Below are 21298 nucleotides of genomic sequence, written 5' to 3' on the forward strand. Positions count from 1 at the left end.
ACCTCTGTGTAATGTGTGAGTCTCCTTCATACACAACCTCTGTGTAATGTGTGAGTCTCCTTCATACACAACTTCTGTGTAATGTGTGAGTCTCCTTCATACACAACCTCTGTGTAATGTGTGAGTCTCCTTCATACACAACCTCTGTGTAATGTGTGAGTCTCCTTCATACACAACCTCTGTGTAATGTGAGTCTCCTTCATACACAACCTCTGTGTAATGTGTGAGTCTCCTTCATACACAACCTCTGTGTAATGTGTGAGTCTCCTTCATACACAACCTCTGTGTAATGTGCGAGTCTCCTTCATACACAACCTCTGTGTAATGTGTGAGTCTCCTTCATACACAACCTCTGTGTAATGTGTGAGTCTCCTTCATACACAACCTCTGTGTAATGTGTGAGTCTCCTTCATACACAACCTCTGTGTAATGTGTGAGTCTCCTTCATACACAACCTCTGTGTAATGAGTGAGTCTCCTTCATAAACAACCTCTGTGTAATGTGTGAGTCTCCTTCATACACAACCTCTGTGTAATGTGTGAGTCTCCTTCATACACAACCTCTGTGTAATGTGTGAGTCTCCTTCATACACAACTTGTGTGATGTGTGAGTCTCCTTCATACACAACCTCTGTGTAATGTGTGAGTCTCCTTCATACACAACCTCTGTGTAATGTGTGAGTCTCCTTCATACACAACCTCTGTGTAATGTGTGAGTCTCCTTCATACAAAGCCAAAGGTTGGTTAATGTTCCTTTATATTCCACCATCTCCAAATGACCAATACATTAACTTCTGATAACCAATACTGTCTTATCATGAACATTACCACTAACTACGTCATCTACTGACCACCCAACGATCACCATCATCACCTATTGATTATCAATTGAACACTTACAGATTACTACCCACCCAACTATCACCAACTGATTACCATAATCATCATGATCTACACATTACCACTCCATCACCTGGTGATAACCATCACTTACAAATAACTACACCAACAAAGATCACCCACCATCTCCTGCTAGTTATCACCAACATCACATATCGCCATCACCCACCTCTTGGTTATCATCACCATCATCTACATATCACCATCATCTGCAGATCACCATCACCTGTTGGTTATTATCACCATCATCAGTTGGTTTTCATCATCATCAACATATCACCATCACCTGCTGGTTATCACCATCATCTACTGATTATCATCACCTGCTGGTTATCATCACCTACAAATCACAATAACATGCTGATTATCACCATCATCATCTACAGATCACCATCACCTGCTGGTCATCATCACCACTATCTTTAGATCGCCATCACCTACCGGTTATCATCACCTTCACTTTCCAGTTATCATCACCATCATCTACAGATCACCATCACCTACTGGTTATCATCACCATCATCTACAGATCACCATCACCTACTGGTTATCATCACAATCATCTAGAGATCACCATCACCTACTGGTTATCATCACAATCATCTAGAGATCACCATCACCTACTGGTTATCATCACAATCATCTAGAGATCACCATCACCTACTGGTTATCATCACAATCATCTAGAGATCACCATCACCTACTGGTTATCATCACAATCATCTAGAGATCACCATCACCTACTGGTTATCATCACAGTCATCTAGAGATCACCATCACCTACTGGTTATCATCATCTACAGATCACCATCACCTACTGGTTATCATCACCATCATCTACAGATCACCATCACCTACTGATTAGCATCACCATCATCTAGAGATCACCATCACCTACTGGTTATCATCACAATCATCTAGAGATCACCATCACCTACTGGTTATCATCACAATCATCTAGAGATCACCATCACCTACTGGTTATCATCACAATCATCTAGAGATCACCATCACCTACTGGTTATCATCACAATCATCTAGAGATCACCATCACCTACTGGTTATCATCACAATCATCTAGAGATCACCATCACCTACTGGTTATCATCATCTACAGATCACCATCACCTACTGGTTATCATCACCATTATCTACAGATCACCATCACCTACTGGTTATCATCACAATCATCTAGAGATCACCATCACCTACTGGTTATCATCATCTACAGATCACCATCACCTACTGGTTATCATCACCATCATCTACAGATTACCATCACCTACTGGTTATCATCACAATCATCTAGAGATCACCATCACCTACTGGTTATCATCACCATCATCTACAGATTACCATCACCTACTGGTATTCATCATCATCTCCGGATCACCATCACCTGTTGGTTATCACCATCATCTATAGATTACCATCACCTGTTGGTTATCATCACCATCATCTACAGATCACCATCACCTGTTGGTTATCATCACCATCATCTACAGATCATCATCACCTGCTGGTTATCATCTCCAGATCACCATCACCTGCTGGTTATCATCTACAGATCACCATCACCTACTGGTTATCATCACCATCCTCTATAGATCACCATCACCTGCTGGTTATCATCACCATCATCTACAGATCACCATCAAGTACTGGTTAACATAACCATTATCTACAGATCACCATCACCTACTGGTTATCATAACCATAATCTACAGATCACCATCACCTTCTGGTTATGACCATCATTATCTACAGATCACCATCACCTGCTGGTTATCATCATGATGTTTAGCATCTTAAACATTATTAATATTCATAATGATCATATAAAAATCTGTTCATCAGAAACCTGCTGATTGACCTCCAACATTATCTGTTAATTATTACTATCACAGCCAACTGATAATAACCACTCTCGGTTCATTGCCACCACAAACAGTTGATCAATATTACCTTCTTAATACCAACACCAGCTGTTAATCAGTGGTACGTTATCATAATCACTCTCACCTAGAGACTCTAACATGGTTACCATCTGATGATGATGATGATAGTGAAGATGCCTTTATCTGATCATGATCAGTTAGTTGTGTAACTAAGCGACCCTAACTATGATCAGTTAGTTGTGTAACTAAGTGATCATCATCAATCCCTCTGCCCACTATCTCATATGGCGGGCCAGACACATGGTATACACAGACACGTCATCAATACCAACCGATCATCATCATAATCTTCACATGGTGAAAGACGCCTCACACAACCCACCTAAAACCATACTGACATTTAATATTTCAGTAAGCATTCTACTACAACCAACATTTTGTATGAAGAATATCAAGATAGTGGTGCGGGAGGATGTACCTTGTGGCTGAGAGTGGAAGATGTTGTCGTCAAGGACACGGCCAGCAGCAGTATGATCACGTATCCTCCACCATGCACTTAATGACGCCCGCCCTCCATGACATTCCCAGCCACTCCAGGTCACGCCCACATCCTTGACGTCATAACGTTCCTACCATCTGATTGGTGGTCTCCACAGAAAGTATTTGAACAATTTCAATATGATGCGTCCGGTGTTCTGTTTGTATCGTCGCTTCAGCATCGTGCTACAATATCAATTGCCGTCCTGTGCCCCAGTGGGTGATAACAGCTGTCCTACATATGTACAGTACTACGTGACTGTCTTAACCCGTGTTACGTTCAAATGGAACTATATCAAGCCAGTAAGTCTTATAATTGTGGAGAGATGTCACAATATGCAATTCCAAAGCACAGACTAAACCTGAAAATAAACATACATATTCTTTTTAATTCGTGACCCATGATGTCTGGAAAACCATGCGTAAGTTGATGAATATTAAATGGTTACATAATAATATGTATTGACAGTACTTCTGGTAATATTCGTGATATGTAACATATACCAAGTTCCGCTCACGTCCCTAGTTCAACCAACCATCCCCAAACTTGTCTTCTCAACGAGAGAACATTTATATGTAGCCTTGCCCAGCCTCTTGGTCAATGGACTGGCACTGAACGCATGACGGTCAGTTCATCTATATTTGTGTATATCATAATATTATTCTTTAAGGGGAGGCAATATTGGGAACACTAATCAAACTTTTCATAAAACAATGATGTCTTACTGTGACATACTGAAATTTATAGGAATTACATACTATGGCGACAGTTTGAAATCACACACACAATTCTGGTTTGGAACAGATTAATGTTTACTCTTAAGTTCTTCATTATGAACAATCATGTCTACATATCTATTTACTTTCAAGGTACCTTTCTGGTTTGTTCCCAATCAAAATATATTCGTCTACATTAAAGATAGCCAAAAATCTATTACGCAGAAATTAATAACCAATTAATATATACTCATGTAACAATACATATAAATGAAAAACAAAACTATCAACAAACGATAATGAGCATTTCTATAAATATACTATTACAATCATATCATAATCATTACGTTTAATGAAACCACCACGGCAGTAAGTGGGGCAAAACTGTGCCATTATAGGCCTTATGCATTGTAAAGTGGCAACTTGTTCTTCACAGTCTTCTCTCAGAACATCCAACCATATGGCTACCGTAAGGAAAGATCCACTAGTGATATCCTTTCCTATCTTACTTATGTCTAGTCATCATCCCTGCAAGATTTTGGAGAATCCTGTTCAGCTGTCCTTGATATATCTCAAGTTTTTGAGAGGGTGTGGCATCTGGGTCTCATGTCTAAACTCGCCTCTTTAGGCTTCCCTCCTTCACTTTGCTCCCTCCCTCATATCATACTTTCCTCTCCGACCCATCTACCTCCGTAATGGTTCAGCCTCTTCCTCTTTCATTATCAAGAGCGTTGTTCTACCCTGGCTCCTAAACTTTTCCTCTTTTTTATCAATGATTTTTTTTCTGCAAAAGCAAATGCACTCATTTTCTAACGACTCATCACTGCATTTATCCACAATCTTCAAACCTGTTCCTTCTCTCATTTGATCTGCATCCACTTCGACACAACTTCTTCAATGAACTCAGACTTGGACAGGATATTTATCAAAAACTTCCTCAAAACCAAAATTTAACTTGTGACCACGATCAAGGTCCATCCTGTGGTCCTAACTTAAAAACCTGTAACCCACAAATTAGACTTAACCGGTGGCGCACAACTAAGATAAAACCTGCCGAACTCGGCTATGGCAAACAGCTAAGACTTAAGCTGTGGCCCACAACTAAGGTTCAACCTGTGGCTCACAACTATGGATCAACATATGGCCCACAACTAATGCTCAACCTGTGTCCCACAAATAAGATTCAACCTGTGTCCTACAACTAAGGTTCAACCTGTGGCCCACAACTCAGGTTCAACCTGTGGCTCACAATTAAGGTTCAACCTGTGGCCCACAACTAAGGTTCAAACTGTGGCCTACAACTAAGGTTCAACATATGGCCCATAACTAATGTTCAACCTGTGCCTCACAACTAAGGTTCAACCTATGGCCCACAATTAAGGTTAAACCTGTGGCCCGCAACTAAGGTTCAACCTGTGGCCCACAACTAAGATTCAACCTGTGGCCCACAACTACGGTTCAACCTATGGCCCACATTTAAGGTTCAACATACGGCCCATAACTAAGATTCAACCCGTGGCCCACAACTAAGGTTCAACCTATGGCCCACATTTAAGGTTCAACATATGGCCCATAACTAATATTCAACCTGTGGCCTACATCTAAGGTTCAACCTATGGCTCACAACTAAAGTTCAACCTGTGGCTCACAACTAAGAAACCTGTGGCCCACAACAAAGGTTCCACCTGTGGCTCACAACTAAGGTTCAACCTGTGGCTCACAACTAAGACAACCTGTGGTCTACAACTATGGTTCAACCTATGGCCCACAACTAAGGCTCAACCTGTGGCTCACAAGTAAGGTTCAACCTGTGGCTCACAACTAAGACAACCTGTGGTCTACAACTATGGTTCAACCTATGGCCCACAACTAAGGTTCAACCTGTGGCTCACAACTAAGGTTCAACCTGTGGCTCACAACTAAGGTTCAGCCTGTGGCTCACAACTAAGGCAACCCGTGGCCCACAACTAAAGTTCAACCTGAGGCTCACAACTAAGGTTCAACCTGTGCCTCACAACTAAGGTTCAACCTGTGGCTCACAACTAAGGTTCAACCTGTGGCTCACAACTAAGGTTCAACCTGTGGCTCACAACTAAGGTTCAACCTGTGGCCCACAACTAAGATTCAACCTGCGGTTCACAACTAAGGTTCAACCTATGGCCCACAGCTAAGATTCAACCGTGGGTCACAAATAAGGTTCAACCTGTGGCTCACAGCTAAGGTTCAACCTATGGCCCTCAACTAAAGTTCAACCTGTGGCCTACAACTAAGATTCAACCTGTGGCCCACAACTAATATTCAACCTGTGGCCCACAACTAAGGTTCAACCTGTGGCCCACAACTAAGGTTCAAACTGTGGCTTACAACTAAGGTTCAACCTGTGGCTCACAACTAAGACAACCTGTGGTTGACATCTATGGTTCAACGTGTGGCCCACAACTAAGGTTCAACATGTGGCCCACAAATAAGGGTCAATCTGTGGCCCACAGCTAAGATTCAACCTGAGGCCCAAAACTAAGTTTCAACCTGTGGCTCACAACTAAGATTCAACCTATGGCTCACAATTAAGGTTCAGCCTGTGGCCCACAACTATGGTTCAAACTGTGGCCTTCAACTAAGGTTCAACATATGGCCCACAACTAATGTTCAACCTGTGGCCCACAACTAAGGTTCAACCTGTGGCCCACAACTAAGGTTCAACCTGTGGCTCACGACTAAGGTTCAACCTGTGGCCCACAACTAAGACAACCTGTGGTTCACAACTATGGTTCAACCTGTGGCCCACAACAGACTCAACATGGTGACCACATCTATGAGATATATTACTGAACCTGTGGCCCACAATTATAGCGCATGCTACTGAACCTGTGGCTCACAATAAAGGTTCATGCTACTGAACCTGTGGCTTACAACTATGGCTCATGCTACTGAACCTGTGACTCACAACCGTGGTTCATGTACCGAACCTGTGGCCCACAATTATAGCGAATGCTACTGAACCTGTGGCTCACAATAAAGGTTCATGTTACTGAACCTGTGGCTTACAATTATGGCTCGTGCTACTGAACCTGTGGCTCACAACCGTGGTTCATGTACTGAACCTGTGGCTCAACCATGGCTCATGCTACCGAGCCTGTGGCTTATAACTATGGCTCATGCTACTGAACATGTGGCTACAACTATGGCTCATGCTAATGAACCCGTGGCTCACAACTATGGTTCATGCTACTGATCCTCTGGCTCACAACTATGGTTCATGCTAATGAGCCTGTGGCTCACAGCCATGGCTCATACTACTGAGCATGTGGCTCACGACCATGGCTCATGCTACTGGAGCTGTGGCTCACAACTATGGTTCACACTGCTGAACCTGTGGCTCACAACTATGGCTTATGCTACTGAACATGTGGCTCACAACCATGGCTCACGCTATTGAACCTTTGGCCCACAACTAGCTCATGCCAATGAACCTGTGGTTCACAACCATAGCTACGGCTGCTGAAGCTGTGGCTCAACCATGGATCATGCTACTGAACCAGTGGCCCACAAATATGGATTATGCTACTGAACCTGTAGCTCACAACCATGGATCATACTACTGAACCTGTGGCTCACAAATTAGCTCATACCACTAAACCTGACTTAAACTATGGCTCATGCTACTGAGCCTGTGGCTCACAACTATGGTTTATGCTCCTGAACCTGTGATTCACAACTATAGCCCATGCTACTGAACCTGTGGCTCAACCATAAATCATGCTAATGAGCCTGTGGCTCACAACTATGGCTCATGCTGCTGAACCTATTGCTTATGCTCCTGAACATGTGGCTTACAACCTTGGCTCATGTTACTGAACCTGTGGTTCACAACTATGGTTCGTGCTACTGAACCTGGACCTCACAACTATGGCTCATGCTGCTGAACCCGTGGCTCACAACCATGGATCATGCTACTGAACCTGTGGCTCACAACCATGGCTCATGCTACTGAACCTGAGGCTCACAATTATGGATCATGCTAGTGAAACTGTCCCACAACTATGGGTCATGCAAGTAAACCTGGAGCTCACAACCAAGGATCAAGCTGCTGAACCTGTGGCTCACAAACGTGGCTCATGCTACTGAACCTATGGCTCGCCCCCATGGCTCATGCTACTGAACCTGTGGCTTACAACCATGGATCATGCAACTGAACATGTGACTCACAACCATGGCTCATGCTACTGAACCTGTGGCTCACAACCATGGATCATGCTATTAAACCTGTGGCTTACAACCATGAATCATACTTCTGAAGTTGTGGCTCCCAAATATTGCTTCATGCTACTGAATCTGTGGCTCACAACCATGGCTCATGCTACTGAACCTTTGGCCCACAACTATGGTTCACGCTACGGAACCTGTGCCTCACAACTATGGGTAATGCTACTGAACCTGTGGCTCGCAACCATGGCTCATGCTACTGAACCTGTGGCTTGCAACCACGGCTCATGCTGCTGAACTTGTGGCTCACAACCATGGATCATGCTACTGAACATGCAGCTCACAACCATGGATCATGCTACTGAATCTGTGGCTCACAACCATGGTTCATGCTACTGAACCTGTGGCTCACATCCATGGATCATGCTTCTGATCATGCAGCTCACGACCATGGATCATGCTCCTGAATCTGTGGCTCACAACCATGGATCATGCTACTGAACATGCAGCTCACAACCATGGATCATGCTACTGAATCTGTGGCTCGCAACCATGGTTCATGCTACTGAACCTGTGGCTCACATCCATGGATCATGCTACTGAACTGTAGCTCACAGCTAAGGCTCATGCTACTAAACCTGCGGCTCACGACCATGGATCATGCTACTGGACCTGTGGCCCATAACCAAGGTTCATGTTACTGATCCTATGGCTCATAACTATGGTTCATGCTACTGAACCTGACTCAATCAATGTTCACGCTGCTGAACCTGTGGCTCAAAACCATGTTTCACGCTGCTGAGCCTGTGGCACAACCATGGATCATGCTGCTGTATCTGTGGCTCACCACCATGGCTCATGTTACTGAACCTGTGGTTCATAACCATGGATCATGCTACTGAAACTGTGGCCCACAACTATGGATCATGCTGAACATGTGGCTCACAACCTGGGTTCGTGCTACTGAACATGTGGTTGCCAACCATGGCCCGTGCTACTGAACCTGTGGCTCACAATCATGGCTCATGATACGGAACCTGAGGCTCACATCCATAGCTCATGCTACTGAACCTGTGGCTCGCAACCATAGATCATGCTACTGAACCTGTGGCCCACAACCATGGATCATGCTACTGAACATGTGGCTCACAACCATGGATGATGCTGGTAGACATGTGGCCCAAAACAATGGTTCATGGTTCATGTTACTGAACCAATGGCTCATAACCATGGAACATGCTACTGAACCTATGGCTCATAATCATGGCCCATACTACCGAACCTGTGGCTTACAACCATGGCTTATGCAAGTGAACCTGTGGCCCACAACCATGGCTCATGCTACTGAACATGCAGCTCACAACCATGGATCATGGTATTGAATATGAGGCTCAAAACCACGGTTCACACTGCTGAGCCTGTCTCACAACCATGGCTCATACTGCTGTGCCTGTGGCTACCAACCATGGTTCATGCTATTGAGCCTTGGCTCACAACTATGGATCATGCTACCGAACCTGTGGCTCACAACCATGGCTCATGCTGCTGGACCTGTGGCTCGCAACTATGGTTCATGCTGCTAAACCTGTGGCTCACATCCATGGTTCATGCTTCTGAACATGCAGATCACAACCCTGGATCATGCTACTGAATCTGTGACTTAAAACCATGGTTCATGCTACTGAACATGTGGCTCAACCATGGATCATGCTACTGAACCTGAGCCTCACAACCATGGATCATGCTACTGAACCTGTGGCTCACAACTATGGTTCATGCTACTGAACCTGTGGCTCATAACCATGGTTCATCATACTAAACCTGTGACAACACTATGGCTCATGCTACTGAACCTGTGGCTTACAACCATGGATCATGCTACTGAACCTGTGGCTCACAACTATGGTTCAAGCTACTGAACCTGTGGCTCATAACCATGGTTCATCATACTAAACCTGTGACTCAACACTATGGCTCATGCTATTGAACCTGTGGCTTACAACCATGGATCATGCTAGTGAACCTGTGGCTCACAACCATGGTTCATGCTACTGAACATGTGTCTCACAACTATGGCTCATGCTACTGAACTAAAGTCCAAACCTTCCACCAGTACCATCATTCAACACAATTGTTGGATAGTAAATAAGCAGACGATAACTTGCTATACTTTGTCTTGTATCTTAGGAATGACTGGATCAAGAATGTAGTGTACGGCTGAATGTTGGACTACCCTGGTGTTAACACAGATTAGACACGGAAGAACATTAGAAAATCGAGAGTGAGTTTGGTGGCATGTGAAAATCTAATGTCAGAGAGCAGCCTTCTCGTCGGCAAGCTCGTCTAACATCACAAAATGTAGACAAACAAATTTCCACAACATACCATATAATATATATATATATATATATATATATATATATATATATATATATATATATATATATATATATATATATATAATACTTCACAACCATTACAACTTGAGCCCACGGGAATAACATCAATGTTTGGCCCAATATCTGACTCCTAGTGTGGTAACATGAAAGAGTGAGGTTCCTGGCAAGGTGGCAAGTTGTGTTACCATGTGAGGGACAATAAGTGGACGTACCTAGCGAGGCACACACTTGATAAGTATGTCAATAGGTATGGCAGTCAGAGAGAGATAAGTAAAGACCTTAGAACATGTGATAACAATCAAGGCTTCGTCTTAACTAGTCATGCACTGACAACAAGACCACCAACTGACTGCACAACTATAATACCAAATGAAGTGTTCATCTCCACAACCCAGGCTGTTGGGTTGAGTCGTAAGTGCACGTAGCTGGTGGAAGCCTTAGTCCCACATAAACGCTACAGCCTGGCTGGTCTGGTACACCTGCTTGTAGGTGTACTTGTCCAGTGCACTCCTAAACTCTACTATGTGACCTATGGGTGCCGCTGATGGTAGCTGGCAAAGCGTTGAAGTCTACGGCCCCGGATGTGTAAGGTGCTCTCTCTCTCTCTCTCTCTCTCTCTCTCTCTCTCTCTCTCTCTCTCTCTCTCTCTCTCTCTCTCTCTCTCTCCGCTTATCGCACCTTTGGATTTCAGAGGCTGTATATCACAGTCTTCCATGCCTGTCGTGCCATTAGGGCGTTATTCCCAATTGTGAGTTAGGAACTATACCTTCTTGGATTTTCCCGGTACAGGTATTAATATGGACTGTGGAAGATGTATGGAAACTTTCTAATCAGTAATATCGCCCGCCTTGTAGGGCGAGGTTAGAAAACAGCAACATTCATCAATTCATGAATGAATTAGCGCCTTATTTTGTATTTTTTTGTCTTGAAGGTCCACAGGATCCAGCCTGCCATCCCTCTGCATGAGACAACCGTAGTTTTGTTTTGTTCACTAAAGGTTAGGTTAGGTTAGATATCAGTATTCCAAAGTCTTTCACGTTATTCAACTGGTTTATGGTAGCGTCGATGTCTGTCCGGTATTCTGTGTTATTTTCATTTCTTCACTTTCCCCATACCAGAGGAGTTCAAACTTATTCCCGTTGAAAAGCATGTTCTTCTCGGTGGTCCATTTAACAATTTCGTTTATGTCTTTTAAACCTTTCAGTATCATCTATGGATGTGATTTTCATACTTATTCTTGTATCATCCGTAAAGGATGATGTGGACGTGTGGCTTGTGTTTGCGTCAATATCAGATATAAGAGTGAGGAACAGGAGGGGTGCAAGTACAGTTCCTTGGGCGCCCAGATTGAGCATTTGACCGTGAAGGCATTACATATGGCATGGTTTACAACTGCGTGTTGTGATCTATTCGTTACAAAGTTGTACATACATCTCCCTATTTTTCCGTTATTCCCATCTTTTGCATTATGTGCTATACACCAAGCTCACATTTACCAAATGCTTTTGCAAAGTCTGTGTAAATCACGTCAGTATTTTTTGTTGTTTTCCATGACTTTAATAATGCTATCATAATGGTCAAGCCATGCAAGTGACACAGGCAACTTCTTCCCGCCCGGAAACCATATTGTCCTGGATTATGATGGTTTAGATTTCACTAATATGCGGTGTTAGCAACAATATACGGTGTTAGTGCAATAGTCTTATGGGACTGCATTGCTTTCACCTTTGTGGAGCAGAGCCACGATAGCCACGTGGGTCCAGCGTATTGCTAATGATGACATAATATAGATATTTTCTCCAGAGGACATGTGGTACTCATGCCTGAGGAGTGCGGCCTTTGTATATGGCATTACATGAGTCCCATCCCTCAGTAAGCACAAGACTGACTCACTAGTCCCATCCCTATGTATGCACCAGACTGACTCACTAATCCATCCCTCAGTAAGCACCAGACTGACTAACTAGTCCCATCCCTATGTATGCACCAGACTGACTCACTAATCCATCCCTCCGTAAGCACCAGACTGACTCACTAGTCCATCCCTCAGTAAGCACCAGATTGACTCACTAGTCCCTTCCCTTAGTAAGCACCAGACTGACTCACTAGTCTATCCCTCAGTAAGCACCAGACTAACTCACTAGTCCATCCATCAGTAAGCACCAGACTGACTCATTAGTCCCATCCCTCAGTAAGCACCAGACTGACTCACTAGTCCCTTCCCTCAGTAAGCACCAGACTGACTCACTAGTCCCTACCCTCAGTAAGCACCAGATTGACTCACTAGTCCCTTCCCTCAGTAAGCACCAGACTGACTCACTAGTCCCAACCCTCAGTAAGCACCAGACTGATTCACTAGTCCCATCCCTCAATAGGCAACAGACTGACTCACTAGTCCCATCCCTCAGTAAGCACCAGACTGACTCACTAGTCCCATCCCTCAGTAAGCACCAGAGTGACAGATGGACATACATATGTATGTGAGTGGAAAAGATGATCAATGGGTATTACTGGATTACATCTAAATGATATGCATGTAAAAGAGAGACTTTTGAAAGTAAATGTGTTGAAAAAGGCAGCTGGTGGAATGTCTGATCATCTTATGGAGGTTTTCAGAAAAGAGGAAACAATGTCAGTGAGAAGAGAGTGTGAGAGTAAGTGAGCTTGGAAAAGTCACTTGTGTGAAGAATTACAAGGAAAAATTGTAAAAGATGGCAAAAGGTGAGAGTAAATGAAGCAAGGGGAGTGAATGAAGAAAGAGAAGTATTTAGGGAAGGAGTGCTGGCATGTAAGGCAGATGCATGTGGAATGGGAAAGGTGGGAGGTGGGCAGATTAGAAAGGGTAGTGAGTGGTGAGATGAAGAAGTAAAGTTGCTAGTGAAGGAGAAAAAGAGAGGCGTTTGTGTGGTACTTACAGGGATGGCGAACAAATGATTGGGATATGTATATGAGAAAGTGGCAGGAGGTCAAGAGGAAGGTGCAAGGGGGCAAATGAAAGTTGGAATGAGAGTATTAGTCACCTTTAGGAAGAACAAGATGTTTTGGAACAAGGTTAATAATGTGCAAAAAAACAAGAGAACAAATAGGAACATCGGTGAAAGGGGGCAAAAGGAGAAGTAGTAACAGGTAGTGATGAAGTGGGGAGATGGAGTGAGTATTTTGAAGGAAAGTAGAATGTGTCTGATGATAGGGTGGCATATGTAGGGTGTTTGGATTGGCATGGTAAGCAAAGTGAGAGTTATGGACTGCGAACTGAAGAGAAAAAAAGGTGGTGGAAATTTTACATAAGATGAAATGAAACAGGAGTGGAAGGCATTACAGATGAATTTATCAAGAAAGAGGGTGACTGTTGTTAATTGGTTGGTAAGGATTGTAAATGTGGGTATGGATCATGGTGAGGTGCCTGAGGAATGGAGGAAGGCATGTATAGTATCACTGTATAGAGGTAAGTGAGATAAAGGTGGATGTTCAAGCTAAAGAGGTATAAGTTGTATGGAAGGGTAGTGATTGAGAGGGTGAAGGAATGTACAGAGCATTAGATTGGGGATGAGCAGTGAGGTTTCAGAAGTGTTAGAGAATGAGTGGATCAGGAGGACTATGGCATGTGAAACGTTCAAGGTATGCCATGGAAAGGTCTGTGGGGCCTAATTATGGACTGTGAGCTTTGGTTTACGTGAATTACATATGACAGCTAGAGAATAACTGAGGGAAGTGAAATGTTTTAGATATCTGGGAGTGGATTTGGCAGCAGATGGAACCATGAAAGCGGAAGTGAATCATAGGGTGGGGGAGGGGGCGAAAATTCTGGGAGCACTGAAAAATGTGTGGAAGTAGAGAACATTATCTCGGAAAGCAAAAATGGGTATGTTTGAAGGAATAGTGGTTCCAACAATGTTATATGGTTGCAGGCGTGGGCTATGGATAGAGTTGTGCGGAGGAGGGTGGATGTGCTGAAAATGAGATGTTTGAGGACAATATATGGTGTGAGGTGGTTTGATCGAGTAAGTAATAATAGGGTAAGAGAGATGTATGGTAATAAAAAGAGTGTGGTTGAGAGAGCAGAAGAGGGTGTTCTGAAATGGTTTGGTCACATGGAGAGAATGAGTGAGGAAAGATTGAGAAAGAGGATATATGTGTCAGAGGTGGAGGGAACGAGGAGAAGTGGGAGACCAAATTGGAGGTGGAAAGATGGAGTGAAAAAAGAGTTTGAGTGATCAGGGCCTGAACATGCAGGAGGGTGAAAGGCGGGCAAGGAACAGAGTGAATTGGAACGATGTGGTATACCGGGGTCGACGTGCTGTCAATGGATTGAACCAGGGCATGTGAAGCGTCTGGGGTAAACCATGGAAAGTTCTGTGGGGCCTGGATGTGGAGAGGGAGCTGCAGTTTTGGTGCATTATTACATGACAGCTAGAGACTGAGTGTGAACGAATGTGGCCTTTGTTGTCTTTTCCTAGCGCTACCTCGCGCACATGGGCGGGGGGGGGGGGGGGGGGGGGGGGGGGTTATTTCATGTGTGGTGGGGTGGCGATGGGAATGAATAAAGGCAGACAGTATGAATCATGTACATGTGTATATATGTATATGTCTGTGTGTGTATATATATGTATATGTTGAGATGTATAGGTATGTATATCTGCGTGTGTGGACATGTATGTACATACATGTGTATGTGGGTGGGTTGGGCCATTCTTTCGTCTGTTTCCTTGTGCAACCTTGTTAACACGGGAGACAGCGACAAAGCAAAATAAAATAAATATAGCTAGAGAATAGATGTGAATGGATGCAGCCTATCTGTTCCTGGCACTATTTTGCTAACGCAGGAAATGGCAATCGAATATGAAAGACACACTTAAGATTAGATGATGAATATTTTGCCTTAAGTCTTTGAAAGATATCATTTACAGTTTTACAAATATGAAGTTCACAAATGTTATCTGTTTGCTTTATCACTCTTTCAACAACAAAAATAGGACCCTTTGGTTCACTGCTGTTTGCACTTCTATGTAACTGTGTAACCAATCAAACAGTTTAATAAAAGTGAAGGATTCCATCTATCTAGGCGCTTGTGGATTTCAGCCCATCTTGTACTATCAGTCATCATATCCATAACTCAACTTACTGCTGGTAAAAAGGGTGGGCTAGAATTGACACTCACCGAGATGATTTTCTTTTCCCTAAATAAGTATGCAATTGTCAGTGAAAATGTAAATCACTGAAGATACTTATCATCATCTCATCACTCTCAATAAGGGTTATGTTAATAATATGGGTAGGCAGAGACTGCTACCTAGTAAGATGGGGCCAAAGTGTCAGTTAACCATACAAATGAGGGGGCAATATGGATACTAGAAACTATGTAATTCTGTTATGTTTGCTAACTTTAGCATAAAAGCAAGAGCATCAAAACACTATATTTGACAAGGTGGCACCACCGCTTAAGAAACATCACCATCATGCTGATTTTATCATTTACAACAAGCTTATAAATAAGTTCCTTCCATATGTTTCATTTCTTGTTTGTACCATGCTTATATATTTCTCTATTTCAGAAGAAATACATAGTATATAGAGTAAATACAATGTATGTTAATGTTTGGGAGACTGATCTCGTGAAAGAACTATGGAAAAAAATTCTATTGGATATGAATCTCTTCTCATCAAATATTGTTCCACCAGCTCATCTGAACACAACTTGGGGAATTTGGATGGCACACATTATGTAATTCTGGTTTCTTTTGGTTAATTCAGCTTATTACAGGATTTTGTCATACTGAAGGATAAGAAACAATAGTAACATTCCAAAACCACACTCTGGATTCCTTATATAAACAACAAGCAACAATTCCAATATTGACGGCTGTTCAGTTAGACAAAAGGACTAACACACATAAAGACTGATGATAGGAGAGGGTAGGGAAGTATAGGAGCAATTTCAGCAGTAAATCAACAGAACATGAAGCCTGATGGAGAAGAGCACACATCCAGGGTGATACAAACAGAGGTACACAGGAAATTAAATGAAGAGGTCAAAAGAATAACATGCACTTTTAAAGATGAAACAATCACAGAGTATATGGGCTAGTTGCTGGAGGGTATAGAAAGGTACATAGCATATAAGACAAGTGCTTGCTAGCTAAATGAGAGATTATATAAAGAAGGTTAGAGACACAGATATTGAGAATTCCACACTGAGGGTCTAGTTAAAAAGTAGATGGCACCAAATTTAGAAAGACTAGTAAAACAAGAGGTTCACAGACATAAATCACTTGGAAAATTTTACACTAAACAAGGAAGAAAGAGGAAAAAATACAGAAATGCATATCAAAAGATTACAATAGGCTATGGGACTGCCAAGACACACCTAAGACGTAAGAGGGTGACCAGTTATGGTTACATTTGACTCAGAGTCATCAAGCCAGGAACTATTTAAAAAAGTGAAGAATCTTAAAAGCATTGTGAAATTTGGTGGGATATTCATCAAATGTGATAGATAAAAGGAGGAGGGTGATCAAATGCAAAGAATACAATCAGAAAACAAAATACTGGGGACATCACATGTGGCAAGAGGATGGCACAGCCTTGCTAGCACCTCAGAGAGGGTAGGAGTGTTAAGAGATGGCAGTATCAGACTGAAAGTAATGTATTCAAATGGTGGTGGATCAAAGTTACAGATGAACTGCTGGAATTCAAGGATTATATAAGGGAGGCATGGAAACTAAGTTTATCAAAGGGTTAAGTTCTCACCTGTTCTGCCTGGAGGGGTACACGACTGTGAGAGAGGAAAATGAAGGCCAGGGAGGGGAAGGACTAGCCTTCTTAATAAAAGGTAGCAGGAAGTTTCAAGAAATGGTGAAAAATGGCCCATTCACACAATACATAACAGAGAGAGTAACTGTATGAAAGAGGAGCATAGTGGAATCATTATTAAATAATCCTCCAAGGAATCACAACGATCTGGAACAAACATACAATAATAACATTGAAGGAACAATCAAGAAGGTGCATGAAGCAGTGAAACATTCACATTTTAGATATAATAAAGTACTGATAATGGAAGATTTCATTTATGAAGAGAATAACTAGAAGGATTTTGGATTCTCATAGTGACAGAGTCATAGAGACAAAAGTTCTTAGAGAATATACAGAAAAATGTCCTACACCGACATATTATGGAGCATTTAATTTGAGAGGGATTGATACACCATCACTGCTAGATCTTATCTTCATATATACTTGCATGGATATTAAGTACAATATACATGATTCACTAAGTGGAAGAATGATCATGTAATGCCAAAGTTTGACTGTGGTTAGGAGCCCACTTGGATGAGAAGGAGTGATACACTATCACTGCTAGATCTTTTCTTCATACATACCAACATGGATATTAAGTACAATATACATGATATAAACCATGGAAAGCTGTGTGGGTTATGTATATTTGCGTGTGTGGACGTATGTATATACATGTGTATGGGGGTGGGTTGGGCCATTTCTTTCGTCTGTTTCCTTGCGCTACCTTGCAAACGCGGGAGACAGCGACAAAGCAAAAAAAAAAAAAAAAAACACATGATATACCATGTAGAAGAGGTGATTATGTAATGCTGAGGTCTGACTATGTGGTAAACAAGGGCATTAAAAGAGCAGAGATGTGACAAGAAATAAAGCAAAGATATAATCTTGGAAACTATAAAAACCTCAATAGTATCTATGCTAACATAAATTTGGAAAAGGAGTTCATTACTAGGAACCAGGGCTTGGTAGTGAATGGTTCTGTGAAGTTCATAGTGAAGGAGTAGAGGCACTGGTACCTCAAACCTTCAATACTTACAGAACTGTAAGAAAGAGGAAGGAATCGTTTAATAAAAAATGTCATTAGGCAAAGGAGCTTCAAGATGTTCAGTGGCAAGGATAAAAACAGCACTCCAGCCAGCCAGCCAGCATTTGCATAGTATAAAAGAGCACAGAAAGAGTATAGCAGGATAAAAAAGGGAAAAAATTGTAGACAAGGCAGGTGAAAATCCAAAACATTTCCATAAATCAATTACATACAAGCTGTCAGTTAAAGAGTAACTAATCAAGCTAGGGGATTCAGGGGGGGAAACTTGCAGAGGATGATGTTAGGATATGTGAGATACTGAATAACAAGTTCAAAAGTGATTTCGCTATTGAAAATACCATAACCCCAGCACCAGAGATGGAATGGGAGGAAGGTTTGGTAATCATTGTACTATCTAGAAAAGATAATAACAGAATACTAAAAGGAAAAGAACTTGACCCATACAAAGCTCATGGTCCTGATGAAATTTCCCCATATGTGCTAAAGATGTTTAAATATGCTCGATAAATCACTTAAAGTACTGCTCAAGATATCACTGAAGAAAGGCAAAGTGCAAAAGGAATACAAAAGGGCAATTATCATACCTCTATATAAGAAAGGAGACAAGTAACAGGTGCTGAATTACAGACCAGTCTTACTACTGAGTGTGGTGTGTAAGGTTCAGAAAAAGATTACTAGAAAGCAAGTGAGTAACTTCGCAGAGGAAAAATTTCCTTGGTGAGAAACAGTATGGTTTTAAGGAAAAGAGATCAAGTGTAACAAACTACTTAGAGATATATGAGAAATTGAGGGAAGGCTGGACGTATTGTCTGTATCTAGACCAGACCTCTAGAAAGCATTTGACACTATACTGCAAGGATGGCTGGATCAACAAGCAGGAGTGAGGGGGAAACTCATTACATGGTTAGAACATACTCTCAATGGGAAGGTATATCAGGCCCATTTTAGAAGAGCATTTTCTAAATGGGTTCATGTGACCAGAAGAGTGCAACCAGGTTCAGTTCTACTCTTCTTGAATTATGTTAATGGCTTGTTTGAAGGTGTGGAATCCTAAATGAATGTCTGCAAGTTATACAAAGGTCATGAGGGAAGTCAAAAGCAAGGTGGATTGCATCAGATTACATAAGTACCTAAACAGACATCAAAGTTGGTCTAAAACATGGTTGATGAAATTCCACCCAAGCAAATATAAAGTACATAATGAGGATGGGACAAAGTGAATGATACCCTGATATGATAATCATCTAACAGGATGTGAGCTTCAGGATTGTGTGTGTGAGAAGGGCTCAGGAGTCGATACTATCCCTAACCTGTTGCCAGAGTCCACTGTTAGGACAATAGTTAGGGAGACATACTATCTGCTGGTGTAATTACCCGCTGGTGTAATTACCCATCTCTCCATCGAAAACTCCTCACAACTCTCTTGTCTCATTTGACATCTCTGTAATTTCATCTCTTGATTCAATGAACATACTTTGTATTACTGTAACATCCTCTTTCTCGAAAACCCCACATCATGGAAATAGCCTCTTTCTTGAAAACTCCACATCATGGAAATAGCTAAGTCTGCTTCTAAGACACTGGGAGTCTTGTTTAGATGTCAAAATTTCTTTTCTTCTTAACAATGCTCTGTTTATACAAGGGATTGATTCATCGTTTTATGGAGTACTGCCCACATCTGGGGTGGTCCTAGCTCTGCATCCTTACTGACAGAGTTGAAAGCAGTCCGACTTATAAACTCTCCCAGGATACCTTCAAAACATGACCTGCTTACCCTACACTGCAAGGTTGATTCACTTTTCCTCTTCTACAGGTATCACTGGTTTTTACTCCCAAGAGCTGGCTCTTTGTGTGCTACCATCACCAGCTAGATGTGATACTCGGCAAATGCTGCATCACATGATAACTGTACGGCCGTTGGCAACTCAAGGGTGGGCCATTTTGATAAGTTTCTTTTCCTAGACCTTGGAGCTTTCCCAATACGTATGATCTCCCACGTATCAAAAGATGTGTTTTTCACTTCAAAATACATAAATACTTTCCCTTGTATCTTCTTTTTCCCTTTCATAACCCTCTCTATAATCAAATTAAGGCCCTGCCTTGATGTGGACTTTTATTCATGACTGGAGCCTCCAATGTAAAAGAAAAAATCAGAATAGCTTTCAAGTATATAGATAAGTAAATATCTAGCACACTATTCATAACCTACATGAGGCCAAAGTTACAACAGGCTTCTCAGGTTTGGTCACTGCACCTAAAGGAGCACAAAAAGCTCACTGAGAAGGTCCAGGGGAAGGCAACAAAGATGGTACCAAATTAAGAAACCCAAGTTACAGGGAAAGGCTGTAGGGTATAAATCTACCCACATTAGAAGAGAACAGGGAGGGATGACTTGATCACATCTAAGGTCTTAAAAGAAATTAAAGACATGGACAAAGAACAGTTCTTCAAAAGCTGTTGAAATAGAGCAATCACAAGACATAACATAAAATTATGAAAGAAACCTGTTAAACAGGAAGTAATGAAATAGTTTTACAGTTTAAGAGTGGTGGATAAATGGAAAAGAATGACTAGTTCCATAGTTAATCAAGACAACATACATAAATTTTAGAGGTTGTACACCGTGAAGAATGCGCAAGAGATAGGGCCCCACGAATGTAAAATTCCCTCTCCATGCAGTACAAATATGCAATAATACGATAATTACTACAACGAAGATCCCAAAAACTGCATTATTACCGTTTCGGACATCCAGCAAACTTTGAGATTTTAAGCTTTGGAATCATTAACTTATTCAAGTTT

General features: G+C 42.0%; 2 protein-coding genes across 6 annotated transcripts in view; both read right to left on the reverse strand.

Annotated features, from left to right (window-relative positions):
• Positions 1-3414, reverse strand: part of LOC139749256 (uncharacterized) — an 88997-nt gene extending 85583 nt beyond the window's left edge. The window contains exon 1 of the mRNA XM_071662992.1: positions 3276-3414. The gene's annotated coding sequence lies outside the window, so the exon portion shown is untranslated. The remainder of the gene's footprint in view (positions 1-3275) is intronic.
• Positions 1-21298, reverse strand: part of dnc (phosphodiesterase dunce) — a 1419595-nt gene that overhangs the window by 343933 nt on the left and 1054364 nt on the right. The gene's annotated exons all lie outside the window — the stretch shown is intronic.

Source organism: Panulirus ornatus, chromosome 6 (genome assembly GCF_036320965.1).
Source record: "Panulirus ornatus isolate Po-2019 chromosome 6, ASM3632096v1, whole genome shotgun sequence".
In the NCBI taxonomy this organism is placed as follows: domain Eukaryota; kingdom Metazoa; phylum Arthropoda; class Malacostraca; order Decapoda; family Palinuridae; genus Panulirus; species Panulirus ornatus.